The sequence below is a fragment of the Muntiacus reevesi genome, chromosome 14 (genome assembly GCF_963930625.1).
Source record: "Muntiacus reevesi chromosome 14, mMunRee1.1, whole genome shotgun sequence".
Taxonomy (NCBI): domain Eukaryota; kingdom Metazoa; phylum Chordata; class Mammalia; order Artiodactyla; family Cervidae; genus Muntiacus; species Muntiacus reevesi.
In genome coordinates, this window is record NC_089262.1 from 1,590,493 (window position 1) to 1,609,170 (window position 18,678).

The window sequence follows — 18,678 nt, forward strand, 5'->3', positions numbered from 1 at the left end:
GCCTCTGGGATGGCCTTCTCTCTTTCCCCGCCTCCTCCGGCGCCGCCCAGCGCGTCCCCTCTAGACAGGAGCCTCCCCAGGGCAGGGCCGACCGCCTTGTCCTCAGCACGGGGCGCCCGGCACGTGGCAGGCCCTCCATGAACACTTGCAGCGTAAGTGAGCGCAGAGACGCGTGCTTCCAGTTAGTTCACGACACCCCGTCCCCCCGGCCCGCGGCGATGCCCGTGCTCCCTGGTACTCGGCAAGCCGGAGGGTGACTGGGAGCCTCAGCCGCTCACGGCCCCCTGGCACCCAAGGCGCAGACCTTCCACATCCACCAGCCTCTGCTCGGCCCAGCGAGTTCTGACCCCTGCATTGTGGGGAGGAATTTAACCATGATTTCAATTACTTTTAAAAGTTTGTATCAGGAGTGACGAAAACTTCACAAGGGCAACCTTGAAAGGCAAGGCAACACCATCCAGTTTGAAGTTCCATTTTTCAAATCTCAAAACTATTATTCTGCTTAACAGGTGAATAATTTGTAGATGTATCAGCCTAAAGAGGCAATGAAGATAAAATGTTCCCCTCCTTTTAAGCTTCACTTCCAGCCATGAGCTATCTTTTAAAGGTACTGCTTTGTTATTAATAAAATTAACATCTTAACATTGCATTTTATAGCAATATTTCCTTCCTCAGTAGAAAATCATGAAACCAACACTAAAGCCACCCACAATTTCTCTGTAAAATAAACAAAGGTAAATGATTTTCATCTGACTCTAGGTTAAATACTTTATTTTGTTAGCGTGATAAAAACAGAAATATAAGAGGAGACAAAATGTTTTGTTACCTTGGTGCCTATTAAGACTTTGGCTTCCTTTCTAGAGAGCGCTAGCCAATTTCAATAACATCAGGAACATGAGGAAATAAATTAGACATTTTAATTGTGAGATTATAACATACTGATGGAAGAGCTGGGAAGGAGCCAAAACAAATTTTAATGACAAAACAATAATCTAAGCAAAGTAGAAAGCATTAGGCTCTGTGGGCTTTGGAAGAAAATAAAGAAGCAACATTAGGAACACCTCTGAATTTATCAAGCCAGTGAACTCTAGACAGCGTAAATTGTGGGTGAGGTTAACAAATATATTTGAGAAAATGCTGACTGCTTTAAGCAGTAAATCAAAAGCATAATTGGGCAAAATTTCACTGAGCCTTAATAACGGATGTTTCAGGTAAGTACAAGAAAATTGCATCCCTAAGGAAAACTTGGAAATTCCCTAATAGGGAGTCCATGGTGCCTGGCCATGTGTCATCGTCAGCAAAGATTCACGGTGTTTTAAAACATATTAGCAGAGTCATATCCTGTAGATGATTCAGTCTTGGATGGATGAAAGAATTTTACTTGTTAGATTTTCCAAACAATAAGTCTATTCTCAATATACTTGGCAGCTTGGCAGCAGGGAGAAACTGGTAGAGGTTTTTTTTTTTTAATTAATTTATTAATTTAGCGTGGATCTAGAGCTTTGTTAGGTAGGTGACAGTTAACATTAGCAGAGAGGGAAAAAAAATCTCAGGTCCCTCCTGTTACTACTTCAGGAGGCGAAGCTTTTGTCTGTTAGGGTAAGCAGCAGGTTCTCACTAGTTATTAATTTTACACATAGAAGTGTATGTAAGGGTCAACCCCTGTCTCCCGGTTCATCCCGCCGCCCTCCCCTCCTTGGTGTTCACACTTTTGTTCTCTACATCTGTGTCTCTATTTCTGTTTTGCAAATAAGATCATTTATTGATTCTGTTAGAACCTGACTAGTCCTTGAATGCCTCCTTCCTAAAACACGTGACCACGTGTCTTCAGACCTGACCAAACACAGGCAGGGCAGGTGATCACCCGCCTCGCTTCTGCTGCCCGAGTGGCCACGCTGTATCAGTGAGCACAGGCCTCCCCCAGGGGCCTGATACGGAACAGCGCCCCCGGCTGCAGAGACCACGGCAGAGAGAGGAGACAGGCGGGCTGGTCTCGGGGATGCTCACCTGACCTGACAGCTTTCACAGCAACTTTCTTCAAGTGTGGTTTACATGCTATAAAATTCACACACACGAAGAGCGCACCTGGACGGCTTTGATTGTCTCCTGGGAAGTTACTCCCATCAAAACGCACAGCACTTCAGTCTCCACGAAGTGCTCTTGGGTCTCCTCCCAACCAAGAGACCCCTCATCAGGCCCCCGGGGGTCGGCTTTCTCTCCATGTGGATTTATTTTGCCTGTTGTTGGGTTTCTTGTGAGTGAAATTATACCATATTTAGTCCCTTGCGTGAGATCAGTAAGATTTGTTTTTGTAGCTGAATATTCAGAAAACTAAGAGATGGCACCCAGTCCCATCACTTCAAGACAAATAAATGGGGGAAAAATGGAAACAGTGGCAGATTTTATGTTCTTGGGCTCCAGAATCACTGCAGACAGTGACTGTGCCCATGAAATTAAAAGACGCTTGCTCCTTGGAATAAAAGCTATGACCAACCTAGGCAGCATGCTAAAAAGCAGAGTCATCAATTTCCCGACAAAGGTCCATCTAGTCAAAGCTGTGGTTTTTCCAGTAGTCATGTACAAATGTGAGAGCTGGACCATAAAAAAAAGCTGACCACCAAAGAATTGATTCTTTAAAATTGTGATGCTGAAGAAGACTCTTGAGAGTACCCTGGATAGCAAGGAGATCAAACCCATCAATCCTAAAAGAAATCAATCCTGAATATTCACTGGAAGGACAGATGCTGAAGCTGAAGCTCCAACACTTTGGCCACCTGATGTGAAAGGCCAACTCACTGTAAAAGAACTTGATGCTTGGAAAGACTGAGGGCAGGAGGAGAAGGGGGTGACAGAGGATGAGATGGCTGGATGGCGTCACCAACTCAGTGGACATGAGTCTGAGCAAAGTTGAGGAGAGAGAAAGAGGCAGGGAAGCCTGGCGTGCTGCAGTCCATGGGGTTGCAAAGAGCTGGACACGACCGAGGGACTGAAAAACAGCAAGTTGTTCCACGGTGTGAGCGCTCTGTCATGGGTTTATCTGTCCATCTACTGACAGACCAGTGGGCTATAGCCACTCTGGGGCTACTCTGAATAGAGTTGCTGTGAATATTCTTATACACATCATTTTTTGGACAAAACTTTTCATTCCACTGAGTAGTTAGTTAAGAGTGGGCCCTGCACTAAATACATGTTTGATTTTATACTTCACAAATAATCATACCATTTTACACTCCCACCAGCTGAGTAAAAGAGTCCCACCTGCTCTACCCTCTTTAACATTTCACACTGTTAATCTGTTACATTTTGGTGAGATTTGGGATCATTTTGAATTTAACCTGCATATACCTGACAACTCAGAATGGGAAGCATCTTTCATTTGCTGATCATCATCACATATTTTCTTTTAAGCAATATCTATTCAAATAGCTTGCTCATTCTTTAATTAGAATGTTTGTCCTCTTACAAGAAGCTTTTTGCTCAGCACAGTATCATTGACCTGAGACCCCAGGACTCATTTGCTTTACAACTGGAAGTTTACACCTTTTGATCCCCTTCATGCATTTCTGCCTGCCTCCTACCCCCTACCTCTGACAACCACCAATCTATTCTCTGTATCTACAAGGTTTTTTTTTGTTTGTTTTGTCTGTTTTTTTTTTTCAGATCTGCATATAAATGAAATGATATGGTATTTGTCTTTGAGAAGTGATTTTTCATCATTGCTTTTGTTTGTCTACATATATGTGTATATGTATGTATATACCTCTGTATTCCACAAATGCGGGAGACCTGGGTTCGATCCCTGGGTTGGGAAGATCACCCAGAGAAGGGAAAGGCTACTCACTCCAGTGTTCTGACCTGAATTCCATGGACTGTGTAGTCCATGGCGTTGCAAAGAGTCGGACACAACTGAGTGACTTTAAATTCAAAATTCACAAATATATACATATGTTTGTGTGGATATATGTATATGGTTGCATATATTTGTGAAATATATGCATATATATGAATATACATATTCACATAGGGGCAAAGACTTGTACTCAGATTTTATCAGTGTATAAACACTCTGGATACAGGTTTTGGTTCATAAGTACCTGTGGCTCTTTACTCCCAGTCTGTGACTTGCTTCTTCATGCCCTTGACATTGTCCTTTGAAGAGCATCACATTTTTAAGCTGACAAAATCTTGTTGATCATTTTGATAAAAAGAAAAAAAAAAACTAAGATCATGGCATTTGGTCTCATCACTTCATGGCAAATAGTTGGGGAAACAATGGAAACAATGAGAGACTTTATTTTCTTGGGCTCCAAAATCACTGCTGATGTTGCCTGCAGCCATGAAGTGAAAAGACGCTTGCTCCTTGAAGGCAAAGCTATGGCAAACCTAAACAGCATATTAAAAAGCAGAGACATTACTTTGCCAACAAAGGTCTGTCTAATCAAACTATGGTTTTTCCAGTTGTCATGTATGGATGTTAGAGTTGGACCATAAAGAAAGCTTAGAACTGCCATATGACCCAGCAATACCACTTCTGGGCATACACACTGAGGAATCCAGATCTGAAAGAGACACGTGCACCCCAATGTTCATTGCAGCACTGTTTATAATAGCCAGGACATGGAAGCAGCCTAGATGCCCATCAGCAGACAAATGGATAAGGAAGCTGTGGTACATATACACCATGGAATATTACTCAGACGTTAAAAAGAATTCATTTGAATCAGTTCTAACGAGATGGATGAAACTGGAGCCCATCATACAGAGTGAAGTAAGCCAGAAAGATAAAGACCAATACAGTATACTAATGCATTTATATGGAATTTAGAAAGATGGTAATGATAACCCTATATGCAAAACAGAAAAAGAGACACAGAAGTACAGAACAGACTTTTGGACTCTGTGGGAGAAGGCGGGGGTGGGATGTTTTGAGAGAACAGCATCGAAACATGTATATTATCTATAGTGAAACAGATCACCAGCCCAGGCTGGATGCATGAGACACGTGCTTGGGCCTGGTGCCCTGGGAAGACCCAGAGGGATCGGGTGGAGAGGGAGGTGGGAGAGGGGATCGGGATGGGGAATACATGTAAATCCATGGCTGATTCATGTCAATGTATGACAAAAACCACTACAATATTGTAAAGTAATTAGCCTCCAACTAATAAAAATAAATGGAAAAAATAAATAAATAAAAATGTAAAAAAAAAAAAAGAAAGCTGAGTGCCGAAGAATTGATGTTGTTGAACCATGGTGTTGGGGAAGATTCTTGAGAGTCCCTTGGACTGCAAGGAGATCAAAGCAGTCCATCCTAAAGGAAATCGGTCCTGAATATTCATTGGAAGGACTGACGTTGAAGCTAATACTTTGGCCACCTGATGCGAAGAACTGACTCATTGCAAAAGACCCTGATGCTGGGAAAGATTGAAGGTAGGAGGAGAAGGGGATGACAGAGGATGAGATGGTTGGATGGCATCACTGACTCAATGGATAAGAGTTTGAGCAAGCTTCGGGAGATGGTGGAGGACAGGGAAGCCTGGCGTTGCAAAGAGTTGGGCATGACTAAGCAACTGAACGATAACAAATGAACCTCTGGAATTAAGACAAATGTTTTGTGGCTTGCAGGAAGTAATGAGTTTGTATTATCTAATCCAAGGCTGCAATAAGAGGAAATTAAGGAAAAATGTAACAATTAGCTGATTTATTCCAGGTAGATAACTGATTCAGGTCATTATGTTCTTATAGTTAAATTACTTGGTTTGATACAATCAAGTTGACTCTTCTAGACTAAATCTTGACTAAATAGCAAGATACTTACTAAATCTCCACTGTACCTGCTATCATGTAGACATAGATTGAGATGTAATCTTTGAGAAAATAATTACAGTTTCAACATTATTTTCTCCACTCCTTTTATGAAGGCACTACTAGTCACAAATTTGTATGCGTTATTAGGCAAATTATTTTTGTGGGTTTAAGAACCTCTCAGGACAGAACTTGGAAGTTGCCAATCCAACCTGTCCACAAGAGAGATGCTGGCAGACTGAACAAGAAGCAGTTCTTCTTGAGCCTGTAAGGGGGAGGATGGCTCGGGGGAGACGCTGCCAGCAAGGTTGGAGAGACAGAGGTGACACAGAGAGGCAGGACTTTATTGGAGAGCGCGCACAAGCAGAGACCTTCCTTGGGATTGGTGCCAGGGTAGGGGAACCTGGACTGAAATGAAGAACTGCTGGGGCCCGATACGGATAACTCGTGGAGGTAAAACGTCCGAGAACTGAAGATACTCTGGAGAAGACTCACCATTCTAGAAGCCACTAACAGCATTCGTGATTTATGGGAAGAGGTCAAAATATCAGCATTAATAGGCATTTGGAAGATGTTGATTCTAATCCCCACGCATGACTCTGTAGGTGTCAAGACTTCAGAAGAGGAAGTAAGCACAGATGGTGGAAATAGTGAGGGAACTAGAATTTTAAGTGGAGCCTGAAGGTGTGACTCAGCTGCTGTGATCTCATCATGAAACTTGAGTACATGAGGAATGGCTTCTTATGGATGAACAGGGAAGGTGACTCCTTGAGATGGAATCTGCTAGTGAAGATGTAAAAATTGTTGATAGTATAACAAAGAATTCAAAATAGTATATAAACTTGGTTGATAAACCAGCAGCAGGGCTTGAGAGGATTGACTTCAATTTTGCAAGATCTACTGTGGGCGAAATGCTATCAAATAACATTGACATGCTACAGAGAAATTGTTTGTAAAAGGAAGAGTCAATCAATGGGGTAAGCTGTATTATTATGTTACTTTAAGATGCAGCCACCCCAGCCTTTAGCAACCACCATCGTGATCAGCCTGCAGCCATCAACACCGAAACAAAACCTTCACCGGCAAAAAGATTACGACTTGCTGAAGGCGAAGAGGATGGTTAATATTTTTTGGTGATAAAGCATTCTTAATTAAGGTATATATCTTGTTTATTAGGCATAATCCTATGGTACACTTAGTAGACTATAGTATAGTGTAAACATAACATATGCTGTGGGGAACCAAAACATTTGTGAGACTTGCCTTATTATGATGTTTACTTTACTGCAGTGGTCTGAAACAAAATCTAAAATATCTCTGAGATATTAGAAGGAGAAAAATGTACCATGCTAAGGCTAATCAAAGGAAAGTAGCAGTGGCTATATTGATTTAAGGCAAAAGAAACCTCAAAGCAAAAAATGTATCAGGGATAAGGAAGGGCATTGCATAATGAGAAAGAGGTTTATTCTTCAAGAAAATATAAAAATCCTTAACATATACGTGTCTAAAACAGAGCCTAAAACTACCTGAGACAAAAGCTAACAGCACCACAAGGAGAAAGAGATGAGTCCACTTCATACCTGGAGACTTCAGCATCCTTCCATCACAGATGGGCAGATTTCACAGGCAGAAAATCAGTAAGGATATAGTTGAACTCAACAGTGCCATCAATCAACTGGATATAATCGACATCTATAGACCACTTCATCCAACAACGTCACATTCTCAAGCTCACATGGAACATTCATCAGAGAGATCACACTAGGCCATAAAACATGTCTTTAAAAATGTAAAAGACCACATTAGAATTGAACTAAAAATAAATAACAGAAAGACAACTGGAAAACCCCCAAATATTAATACACGGATATTAAACAATATACTTCTAATTAGCACACAACTTGAAGAAAAATCTCAAAAGTAAGAAATAGTTCTAGCTAAATGAAGTATGTCCATGGGTGCTTAGTCACTTCATCATGTCTGACTCTTTGTGACCCTATGGCCTGTAAGCTGCTGGGATCCTCTGTCCATGGGATTCTCCAGGTAAGAATACTGGAGTGGGTAGCCATGCCCTCCACCAGGAGATCTTCCTGACCCAGGAACTGAACCCACATCTCCTGTAGCTCCTGCATTACAAGTGGATTATTTACTGCTGAGCCATCAGGGAAACCCCAAAAGTATTTTTAGCTAAATGAAAATGAAAACAGAATTTAATAAAATGTGTGGAATGTGGTGAAAGCAGTGCTTAGAGAAAAATATATAACATTGATTCATATATTAAAATAAAAAAAGAGCCCAAATCAGTAATCTAAATTTCCATCTTAGGAAAGAGAAAGGAAAGCAAATTAAATCCAACGTTAGCAAAAGAAAATAAACAAGAATTAGAGCAGAAATCAATAAAACTTAAAATAGAAAACCAATAGATAAAATCACAAGCCAAATCTATATAACAAAAAAGCCAAACAAACTAGTTCTTTGAAAGATTAATAAAAGCAATAGAACTTTAGTCAGGATAACCAAGAAAAAAAGAGGATGCGAATTGTTAATATCAGAAAGAAATGAGAAAACATAGCTACAGATCCAATGGATATTAAAAAGATAATAAAGAAATACTATGCACCTCTTTGGGCTTCCTTGATATCTCAGTTGGTAAAGAATCCTCCTGCAATGCAAGAGACCCCAGCTGGATTCCTGGGGTGGGAAGATTCACTGGAGAAGGGATAGGCTACCCACTCCAGTATTTTGGGGCTTTCCTTGTGGCTCAGCTGGTAAAGAATCTGCCTGCAATGCGGGAGACCTGAGTTCAGCCCCTGGGTAGGGAAGATACCCCGGAGAAGGGAAAGGCAACCCACTCCAGTACTGTGGCCTGGAAAATTCCATGGATTGTATCGTCCATGGGGTCGCAAAGAGTCGGACACAACTGGGCAACTTTTAAAAAAAAGAACCACTTCATGGTCACAAATTTGATAATCCAGATTAAATGAACCAATTTTTTCAAAGACTCAACCTGCCAAAACTCACAAGAAATATAAATAGGCCCATAATCTCTTTTAAAATGTTTAAATAATTAATAACCTTCCAAAATAGAAACTGCCAGACCCAGATGCATCCATTGGTTCATTGATGACCAAATGGTCAAGCAAAAAAACTTACCAATTCTCTACAATCTCTGCCAGATGATAGAGGCAGAGGAAATGTTTCCTGACTGATTCTATGAGATCAGCGTTACAGTAATATCAAATCAGAGAAACATATTACAAGAAAGCTCCAGGCCAATATCTCCCATGAGCTTAGATGCAAAAAATTCTTAATAAAACAGTACCAATGTAAATCCAACAATGTATATAAAAAATTAACACCTCAATCAAGTGGAATTTATTTGTTATGCAAGGCCACTTCAATGCTCAAAAATCAGTTACTATAATACCTCACTTTCAGTTCACTTCATTCACTCAGTCATATCCAACTCTTCATGACCCCACAGGCTGCAGCACACCAGGCCTCCCTGTCCATCACCAACTCCCAGAACTTGCTCAAACTCATGTCCATCGAGTCAGTGATGCCACCCTGCCATCTCATCCTCTGTTGTCCCCTTCTCCTCCTGCTTTCAATCTTTCCCAGCATCAATCCTTCCAATGAATATTCAGGACTGATTTCCTTTACGATGGACTGGTTGGCTCTCCTTGCAGTCCATGGGACTCTCAAGAGTCTTCTCCAACACCACAGTTCAAAAGCATCAATTCTTCAGCGCTCAGTTTTCTTTGTGGTCCAACTCTCACATCCATACATGATGACTGGAAAAATCATGTACCTTTGTCAGCAAAGTAATGTCTCTGCTTTTTAGTTTGATGTCTAGGTTGATCATACCTTTTCTTCCAAGGAGCAAGCGTTTTTTAATTTCATGACTGCTGTCACCATCTGCAGTGATTTTGGAGCCCAAGAAAATAAAATCTGTCACTGTTTCCATTGTTTCTCCATCTATTTGCCATGAAGTAATGAGATCAGATGCCACAATTTTTGTTTTTTGAATGTTGAGTTTTAAGCCAACTTTTTCACTCTCCTCTTTCAGTTTCATCAAAAGGCTCTTTAGTTCTTGTTCACTTTCTGCCACAAGGGTGGTGTCATCTGTGTATTTGAGATTATTGATATTTCTCCTGACAATCTTGATTCCAGCTTGTGCTTCATCCAGCCTGGTATTTCCCATGATGTACTCTGCACAGAAGTTAAATAAGCAGGGTGACAACATACAGCATTGATTGCACTCCTTTACCAATTTGGAACCAGTCTGTTGTTCCATGTCCAGTTCTAACTGTTGCTTCTTGGCCTGCATACAGGTTTCTCAGGAGGCAGGTAAGGTGGTCTGGTATTCCTATCTTTTCAAGAATTTTCCACAGTTTGGTATGATCCACACAGTCAAAGGCTTTAGTGTAGTCAATGAAGCAGAAGTAGATGTTTTTTTTGGAGTTCTCTTGACTTTTTCTATGATCCAACAGTTGTTGACACTTTGATCTCTAGTCTCTGCCTTTTCTAAATCCAGTTTGAACATCTGGAAGTTCTTGGTTCAGATATTGTTGAAGCCTAGCTTGGAGAATTTTGACCATTACTTTGCTAGTGTGTGAAATGAATGCAACTGTGGACATCACATTAACAGGCTAAACAAAAATCACATGATGAGATCAATAAATGGACGAAAATCATTTGACAAAACCCAACAAGTCAATTCATGATAAACATTCTCAGTAAACTAGAGATAGAGGGGGGACTTCCTCAACTTCATAAAAAATATCTACAAGAAGCCCTGTGATTCGCACTGTACTTAAGGGTGAGAAATTTGAGGCTTTCTCATCAGTAATATATGCAGAGTACATCATGAGAAATGCTGGGCTGGAAGAAGCACAAACTGGAATCAAGATTGCTGGGAAATATATCAATAACCTCAGATATGCAGATGACACTACCCTTATGGCAGAAAGTGAAGAGGAACTAAAGACCCTCTTGATGAAAGTGAAAGAGGAGAGTAAAAAAGTTGGCTTAAAGCTTAACATTCAGAAAACTAAGATCATGGCATCTGGTCCCATTACCTCATGGGAAATAGATGGGGAGACAATGGAAACAGTGGCAGACTTTATTTTTCTGGGCTCCAAAATCACTGCAGATGGTGATTGCAGCCATGAAATTAAAAGACGCTTACTCCTTGGAAGGAAAGTTATGACCAACTTAGATAGCATATTAAAAAGCAGAGACATTACTTTGCCAAAAAAGATCTGTCTAGTCAAGGCTATGGTTTTTCCAGTGGTCATGTATGGATGTGAGAGTTGGACTGTGAAGAAAGCTGAGTGTGGAAGAATTGATGCTTTTGAACTGTGGTGTTGGAGAAGACTTGAGAGTCCCTTGGACTGCAAGGAGATCCAACCAGTCCATCCTAAAGGAGATCAGTCCTGGGTGTTCATTGGAAGGACTGATGCTGAAGCTGAAACTCCAATACTTTGGCCACCTCATGCAAAGAGTTGACTCGTTGGAAAAGACCCTGATGCTTGGAGGGATTGGGGGCAGGAGGAGGAGGGGACAACAGAGGATGAGATGGCTGGATGGCATCACCGACTTGATGGACATGAGTTTGAGTAAACTCCGAGTGTTGGTGATGGGCAGGGAGGCCTGGCGTGCTGCGATTCATGGGGTCACAAAGAGTCGGACACGACTGAGCGACTGAACTGAACTGACATCAGTAATATGGCAAGGATGTTCTCTGTATCCACTCCTTTCAAAATCATGGAAGTACCTAGGCATGCAATAAGACAAGAAAAGAAAAGGAGAAAAAAGAAACATACAGGCTAGGAAGAAAAAAATAAAATTGACCTTGATCACAGATGACATGATAGTCTATACAGATAATCTGAAATTCTACCCAAACCTCTTGGAACTGGCAGTCCATTACAGCAAGTTTCCAAATACAAGGTTAATGTGAAAACTCCATTGTTTTTCATTATGCCAGAAATAAAAAGGTGGAATTTGAAATTAAAAAATATTTTAGTAACATTACATAAGCACTCCCTGCAAATGAAACAGCTTCGTATAAACCAAGCAAAATATATGTTAGATCTACATGAGGAAAATCACTAATTCTGATGAATGAAATCAAAGAACTAAATAACTAAAATATTCCTGCTTGCAGATAGGAAGACTCAGTATTGTCAAGACATCCGTTTTTCCCAAGTTGATCAAGAGATTCATGTAATAACAGTCAAAATCCTAGCAAGTAATTTTGGTGGATACCAAAAAAACCTTATTCTAATAGTTTATTTGGAGAGGCAAAAAAAAAAGAAAAGAAAAGTAAAAAGAATAACCAACACAATACTGAAGGAGAAGAATAAAGTTGTAGGGCTTACACTGCTCGATTTCAAGAGTTACTATACAGCTATAAAAATCAACATAAAGTGGTATTAAAGAAAGAATAGAGAAATAGATCGATGGGACATCACAGAGAGACCCCCCAAAAGACCTACATACATACAGTCAATGGATTTAAAGGCAATATAATGGAGCAAAGAGGGTCTTTTCAACAAATGGTACTGGAAGAGGTCAACATCAACAGGCAGAAAAGTGAATCTAGACACAGACTATGAACCCTTCTCAAAAATTAACTCAAAGTAGATCACAGACCTAAATGTAAAACCTGAAACTAAACTCCTAAAGTATAACACAGGAGAAAACCTAGATGACACTGGGTATGGAGATGAATCCTCAGATTCACCACGGGCACAGTTCATGAAAGAGGGAATTGAGTGGCTGGACTCGGCTCAGATCAAACAATTCTGCTCCACGAAAGATGATGTCAAAGAGGGAAAAGACAAGCCACAGACAGACAGGCAATGTCTGCCAAGGACAAAGACACGTCGGAAGCAGGATCGCTAGCCAACGTACACAAAGAACTCTTTGGAATTCAATGATAAGAAAACAAGTCAAAAGAAAAAATCGCCAGTGATTTTAACAGACACCTCTTCAAAAAAGATACACAGATGGCAGCTAAGTGTATGGAAAAGATGCTCCACCTCCTATGTCATCAGGAAATGCAAGCTAACACGAGACACCACTGTATACCGATTGGAGTAGCCGAAATCCGGAACACCGACAGCGGCAGATTCTAGAGGGACGTGGGGTGACACAAGGTCTCAAACTGCTGGAAATGCAAAACGGTGCCTCTGTTTTGAAAGACAGACGGTGGTTTCTTATGAAATTCGATATAACCTCTTGGAGTACCCAGCCATTCTTGCAGGCTTTCCGCCACCTCTGGTCCAGGATGGCATTTGGGTGTGGGGGGTGGGAAAACGATCTCCTGGGGGCAGGAATGGACCGGAGCTGCTGCCAGGTCAGGCCCCTGTGGTGACGTGTGGTCCAGAGAACAGACTGATGACCGCTGAGACACAGGCGTGCTGGCTGGCATCTGGAGCAAGACGCTGGCATTCTTCTCCAGAGGCAACCGTATGACCATTTCCTTTTCTGTCCAAAAGGTTGTGCCCCCTGGTGCCACCCCCCACTCATCTGCTCTCCACTGCACCCCACGCCCCTACGCAGGACCACCCTGTCCCATGGGAACATCACAGGTGCCCCAGAGCTCTGCCAAAGACCCGCTGGCCACCGCTTCTTCCTGCTCCAACACTGAGTCGGGCCCGGACGCCCAGGGCTGCTCCGAATGTCTCTGCGTCTCTCCCGCTCTCTCCTCTCCCTTCTTCCTCCAGGGAAGCTCAGACTGCTTCTTCCGTGGAGATATGTCCGCTACGTCAGGGCCCTCTGGTCCTGGGGTGAGCTCTGGAAACACATGGGACTCTTCTCTCCGTGGTGGAGGCAAGCTCTGAGCTGGGCCCTCCTGGACCGGCTTTGTCATCCTGGGTAAATGGCTTCAATATGCAAAAAAGTGTCACCTCGGTGCTGAGGACAAGCCTGACCTAGTGTAAGGACACGACTGACCATGGTCACCTGTGAGCTGCCCAGGGTTGGTGGAACCCTCCAGTTCAGTTCAGTTCAGTTGCTCAGTCGTGTCCAACTCTTTGAGACCCCATGGACTGCAGCACGCCAGGCCTCCCTGTCCATCACCAACTCCCAGAGTTTACCCAAACTCATCTCCATTGAGTCGGTGATGCCATCCAACCATCTCATCCTCTGTCATCCCCTTCTCCTCCCGCCTTCAATTTTTCACAGCATCAGGGTCTTTTCCATGAATCAGCTCTTCGCATCAGGTGGCCAAAGGATTGGAGTTTCAGCTTCAGCATCAGTCCTTCCAGTGAATAGGAACCCTCAGACCAATATCCAATTCAGGAGGCCCACACCTGCCGCTCCCTCGCACTAACTACTCACCCTCCCTCCTTCTGTCTATGCCATGCACACCCGTGTCCTGTCCACTGCTTGATTAGACTAAACCACATAGGCGTGCGGAAGCTGACATCTCTTAGTGGAATAGGGTTATAAATAAGAGCAGCGCTGGCTATTGTTGCTGACCTGCTTTCTGGGCTCCCGTCACTCACACGGCTTTCCAGGTGGCGCGGTGGTAAAAATCTGCCTACCAGTGCAGGAGATGCAGGAGACGCGGGTTTGATCCCTGGGTCGGGAAGATTCCTGGGTCAGGAGGAGGAAGTGGCAACCCTCTCCAGTATTCTCATCTGGAAAATCCCATGAACAGAGGAGCTTGGAGGGTTAAAGTCCATGGGGTCACAAAGAATCGGACACAACTGAGTACACACACACACACACACACACACACACACACCCGGATAGCAGGCTGGTTGTGAGTTTCACCCACCTGATTGTCCAGGAGAATTTCCTTGGAGAACACTTACAAGGCTCCAAGGAGCTGGGCTCCCTGGAGAAGATCACACATGTACTAAGTGACGCAGCTGGAATGCAGCAAAATGTAGAATTGGATTGATTGACAGCTTGATGCCTTAACTCTCGAAATGTATTAGCATCATGTATGCAAAACTCTCAGGGTGAAATTTCAGCAGAAGCTTCTCTCCGGGTGTGCGCCAGTCATGTCAGAGAACGAGTGACATCCAAGGGGGCAGTGATCCTTGTGAGGACCAGTGCCCCTGCCTCTTGCCTGTTCGTCCTTTTCAGCCAGAGCAGAGAGACGGTCCTGTGTTGGGTAGGTCTCATCCTCCACGACTCCACAGACTGTTAGGGAAGCAGTTTCCAGGTACCAGTTAAAGCAGCATAGGAGTTTCAGGACTTTACATTCTTTGTCAAGGATTCAGAACATGACGAAAATATCTCTTTGGGGGAAGCAAATGAAATATTTTCTGTGCTGAAAAACGAAGGATTAGAGCAGCATGAGCACATTTTCAGAATTACACAGAAAGACATGTTCACATAAAGTGAAAGCTGCTCAGTTGTCCTGCCCTTTGCGACCCCACGGGCTGTAGCCTCTCAGGCTTCTCTCTTCGTGGGATTCTCCAGGCAAGAATACTGGAGTGGCTACACAGCGTACATTGGACAGCTTTGCACACATGCTTATTCATGTGGGCTGTGCCAAGCATGTAGATCAAGGCGGGAATAGCACCCTCCAGAGGTGCCCGGGGCACAAACTGAATTTGACGCCAAGCCTGTTAACAATCACCACCTCTGAGTGGCAAAACTATGGGTGGTACCCACTTTTTAGAAATATGCTCCTTGATTTTCTTGATCTGTTGGGTTGAGCATATACTACTTTTATAATCAGAAAAGTACAAATTCAGTTTCGTTTTGGAAAAAAGCAAAATAAGGAAACCAAACATGTGAGATAAATCTATGATTTCTTCTGTGGTTTATACTGGGCCTGTAAAATTCTAGTTGGATGGCATCACCGACATGATGGACATGAGTGTGAGTAAGCTCCAGGAGTTGGTGATGGACAAGGAAGCCTGGCGACTGAGCGACTGAACTGACTGTAAGATTCTAAACTACATTCATACAGGGAAAGCATCATAAAAGTCACAAGAATTATTATGACCATTTAAAAGCACATGTACTCACACTTTAAAAAATTACAGCAGGTCTGTGTGTTTACATGTGAGTTTCCAGAGGTGACCAAACTTTGTATGTAACTTTACTTAACAACAAAGATGATGCAGCTCATTTAGAAGAGTGGATCAGCGCCAGTGCTTTTATTTCCCCCTTCACAGAATGTTGACCCCTGTTACCGTGAGAGGAAGACTATCAGCTAAACTCACAGGCCCTTTCTCTGCTCATCAAGCCTCTCATTAACAATTAATTGGACCAGAAGTTCACAGGCCATTCTTGCGGTGTCAGTGAGATGCCCACGAGGCTGGGCGGCTGAAACGGAATGACCCGCTTGGGTGATAAATAATTTCCAGCGGAGACTCGCCTTACCTCACGGAGGTCGCGGTCCTGGCCGTGGCAGGTGACACCAGCTGCCCCCTGGACAAGAGCAGACGAGTCTCTCTTATCAGACAAGCTAATTTAAGCTCCGAAACCTAAAACGTGTGAAACACCATCTCGGGGCAAACAAGAGATGCAGTCGTTGTGTCTAGAGACCGACACGTGCTCCTGAGTGTCTCACGACAAAGAAAGGAGTCCAGGGTCTGGCTGGACTCAGGCTGTCCCCGGTGGTGAGGGGGCATTTCGGGCTCCCCAAGCCTCCCTGCCTGGGTCATCCCCAAGGACACGGGACCCTCTGACAGCGGGACTGAAATGGATTGAGACGCCCTCCCAGTTTAACCCGTTTACTCACGTCACTTCTGCAGGAAGGAAGCAAGTCTCACTTAGGATTGGAGTCTGCAACGTCTGAGTGTCTCAGACACTGTCATTCCATACCAAGCTCACTACAGACTCGAACGGGCTGTGCTGTCCCCGGCCGCCTGGGAGGCGTCTCAGCTATAAACTAAGACAGAACCAACAACATGTCAAGTTAACTGAAGCAGGGGAAGATCTATCAAAAAGTTCTGAGAAAGAACATGAAATGCAGGTTATGGTTGGTGCTGGGCTCTGTGCTTGTCTCCTGTTTCAGAAGCCTCCCCAAAAGAGGGAAATAGGTTCTCTCAACTTCATTATATTCTCCAGCAGACCCTACCAAAGGGTAGACAATTCCACGAAAACCAGCTGAAATGGATCAGCGTGGAACTGAGTCCAGGGCAGGCAGTAAGTCACCGCAGGCCAGCGGAATTCCTCATGAAACGGGGGAGTCGGCCCCTCTGTCATTTCATCTGTGGGCTGCGCCCCACAGAATGGCATTTTCTGTCTGAGAGGCTACGAGCCAGCTCGGGATGCCCTCGGGAGGTGGTCTCACCTCTCCCCCCGACCAACAACCTGTCCTCCCAGGAAGGGGTCATGTCTGCTCTCACCGAGAACCGAGAGGATTGGTCTCTTCTTGTCCTTATCCCTCCATTAGCGGAGGCCCTGCTCCTGGCCACATGCCAGCCCACTGGTCCCTGGGGAGAGGCTGGGACTTCCACCCCCAGGGGCCAGCTCCCTCGCTCACCAGGGTTATACCCAAATGCAGCAGGGGGTTCCAGCTGGAGCTTGGGGGAACTGAGGACTGAGGCTGGGAGAGGGAGTCTTAGTCACACCCTAGAGATGGCAGAAGGAGCGTGTCCCACTTTCTCGAAGCCTGGGAGGGTCACATCACGCTTCCCCAAGCCATGGAAAGGGAGGGTCAGACACACCACTGCTCCCATCCACTGGTGATGGCCTGACGGCTCCACAGGCCACGTGTCCCCTGGATACCAGCTCAGACAGGACTCCGGGTGTGCCTGTGGGCGTGTTTCTAGGTGTGATTACCATTTGAATTGGTGGACTGAGCAAAATAGATGGTCCCCAGGGTGGGTGGACTCCTCCAGTGAGGGTTTGAACAGGGATAAGGCAGAGAAAGGGTAGAGTCCTGCTCTCCGCCAGGCTGCTGGGCTGGGACGCCAGATTTCTCCTGCCCTCGGGCACGCACTCTCACCAACTAGACTGGAACTGCCACGCCAGCTCTCCTGAAGCTCCAGGCCATCTCAGTCTTCATCATCACAGGAGCCGGTTCCCTAGAGTAAGCCTGTTGCTGCAGCTGCTAAGACGCTTCAGTCGTGTCCGACACTGTGTGACCCCATAGACAGCAGCCCACCAGGCTCCCCCATCCCTGGGATTCTCCAGGCAAGAACACTGGAGTGGGTTGCCAGTTCCTACTCCAATGCATGAAATTGAAAAGTGAAAGTGAGGTCACTCAGTCGTGTCCAACTCCTAGCAACCCCATGGACTGCAGCCTACCAGGCTCCTCCATCCATGGGATGTTCCTGTTGAGAGTACTGGAGTGGGGTTGCCATCACCTTCTCCAAGAATAAGCCTACCTGTCCATCTATGTTTTTATCCGTTATCTGCCATCTGCAATACAGGAGACCCAGGTTCATTCCCTGGGTCGATAAGATCTCCTAGAGAAGGGAAGGACTACCCGCTCAAGTATTCTTGCCTGGAGAACTCTATGGACAGAAGAGCCTGGCGGGCTACAGTCTGTGGGGTCACAAAGAGTTGGACATGACTTAGTGACTTAGATAGGTACATCTATCAATGTGCCTATCTATCCATCTACCTACCTACCTATCCACCCATCATCCACGTATTTATCTCCTGTCCATGGTGCTTCTCTGCAGCCCTGACCGATGACCCCCTCTGCCCCTGCCCGCACCCCAGCCTCATGGTTCTGTGTCCTTTTGAAGGACATCTGTCCCCTTCACTTGTGTCCAGACAGAGTGGAAGCCTCCAAATGGTACCCGTATTTGTGGATGGAATTCAGTTTCAGCAGAGGGAAGTCACGGGGGCCTGTGCCCAGACAGGAGGAGTGCTCTCTGATCAGGAGGTGAGTTGGAGCAGCCGTAATGCTGCTGGGAAGGTGGAAGCAGCTGTCTGTGAAAG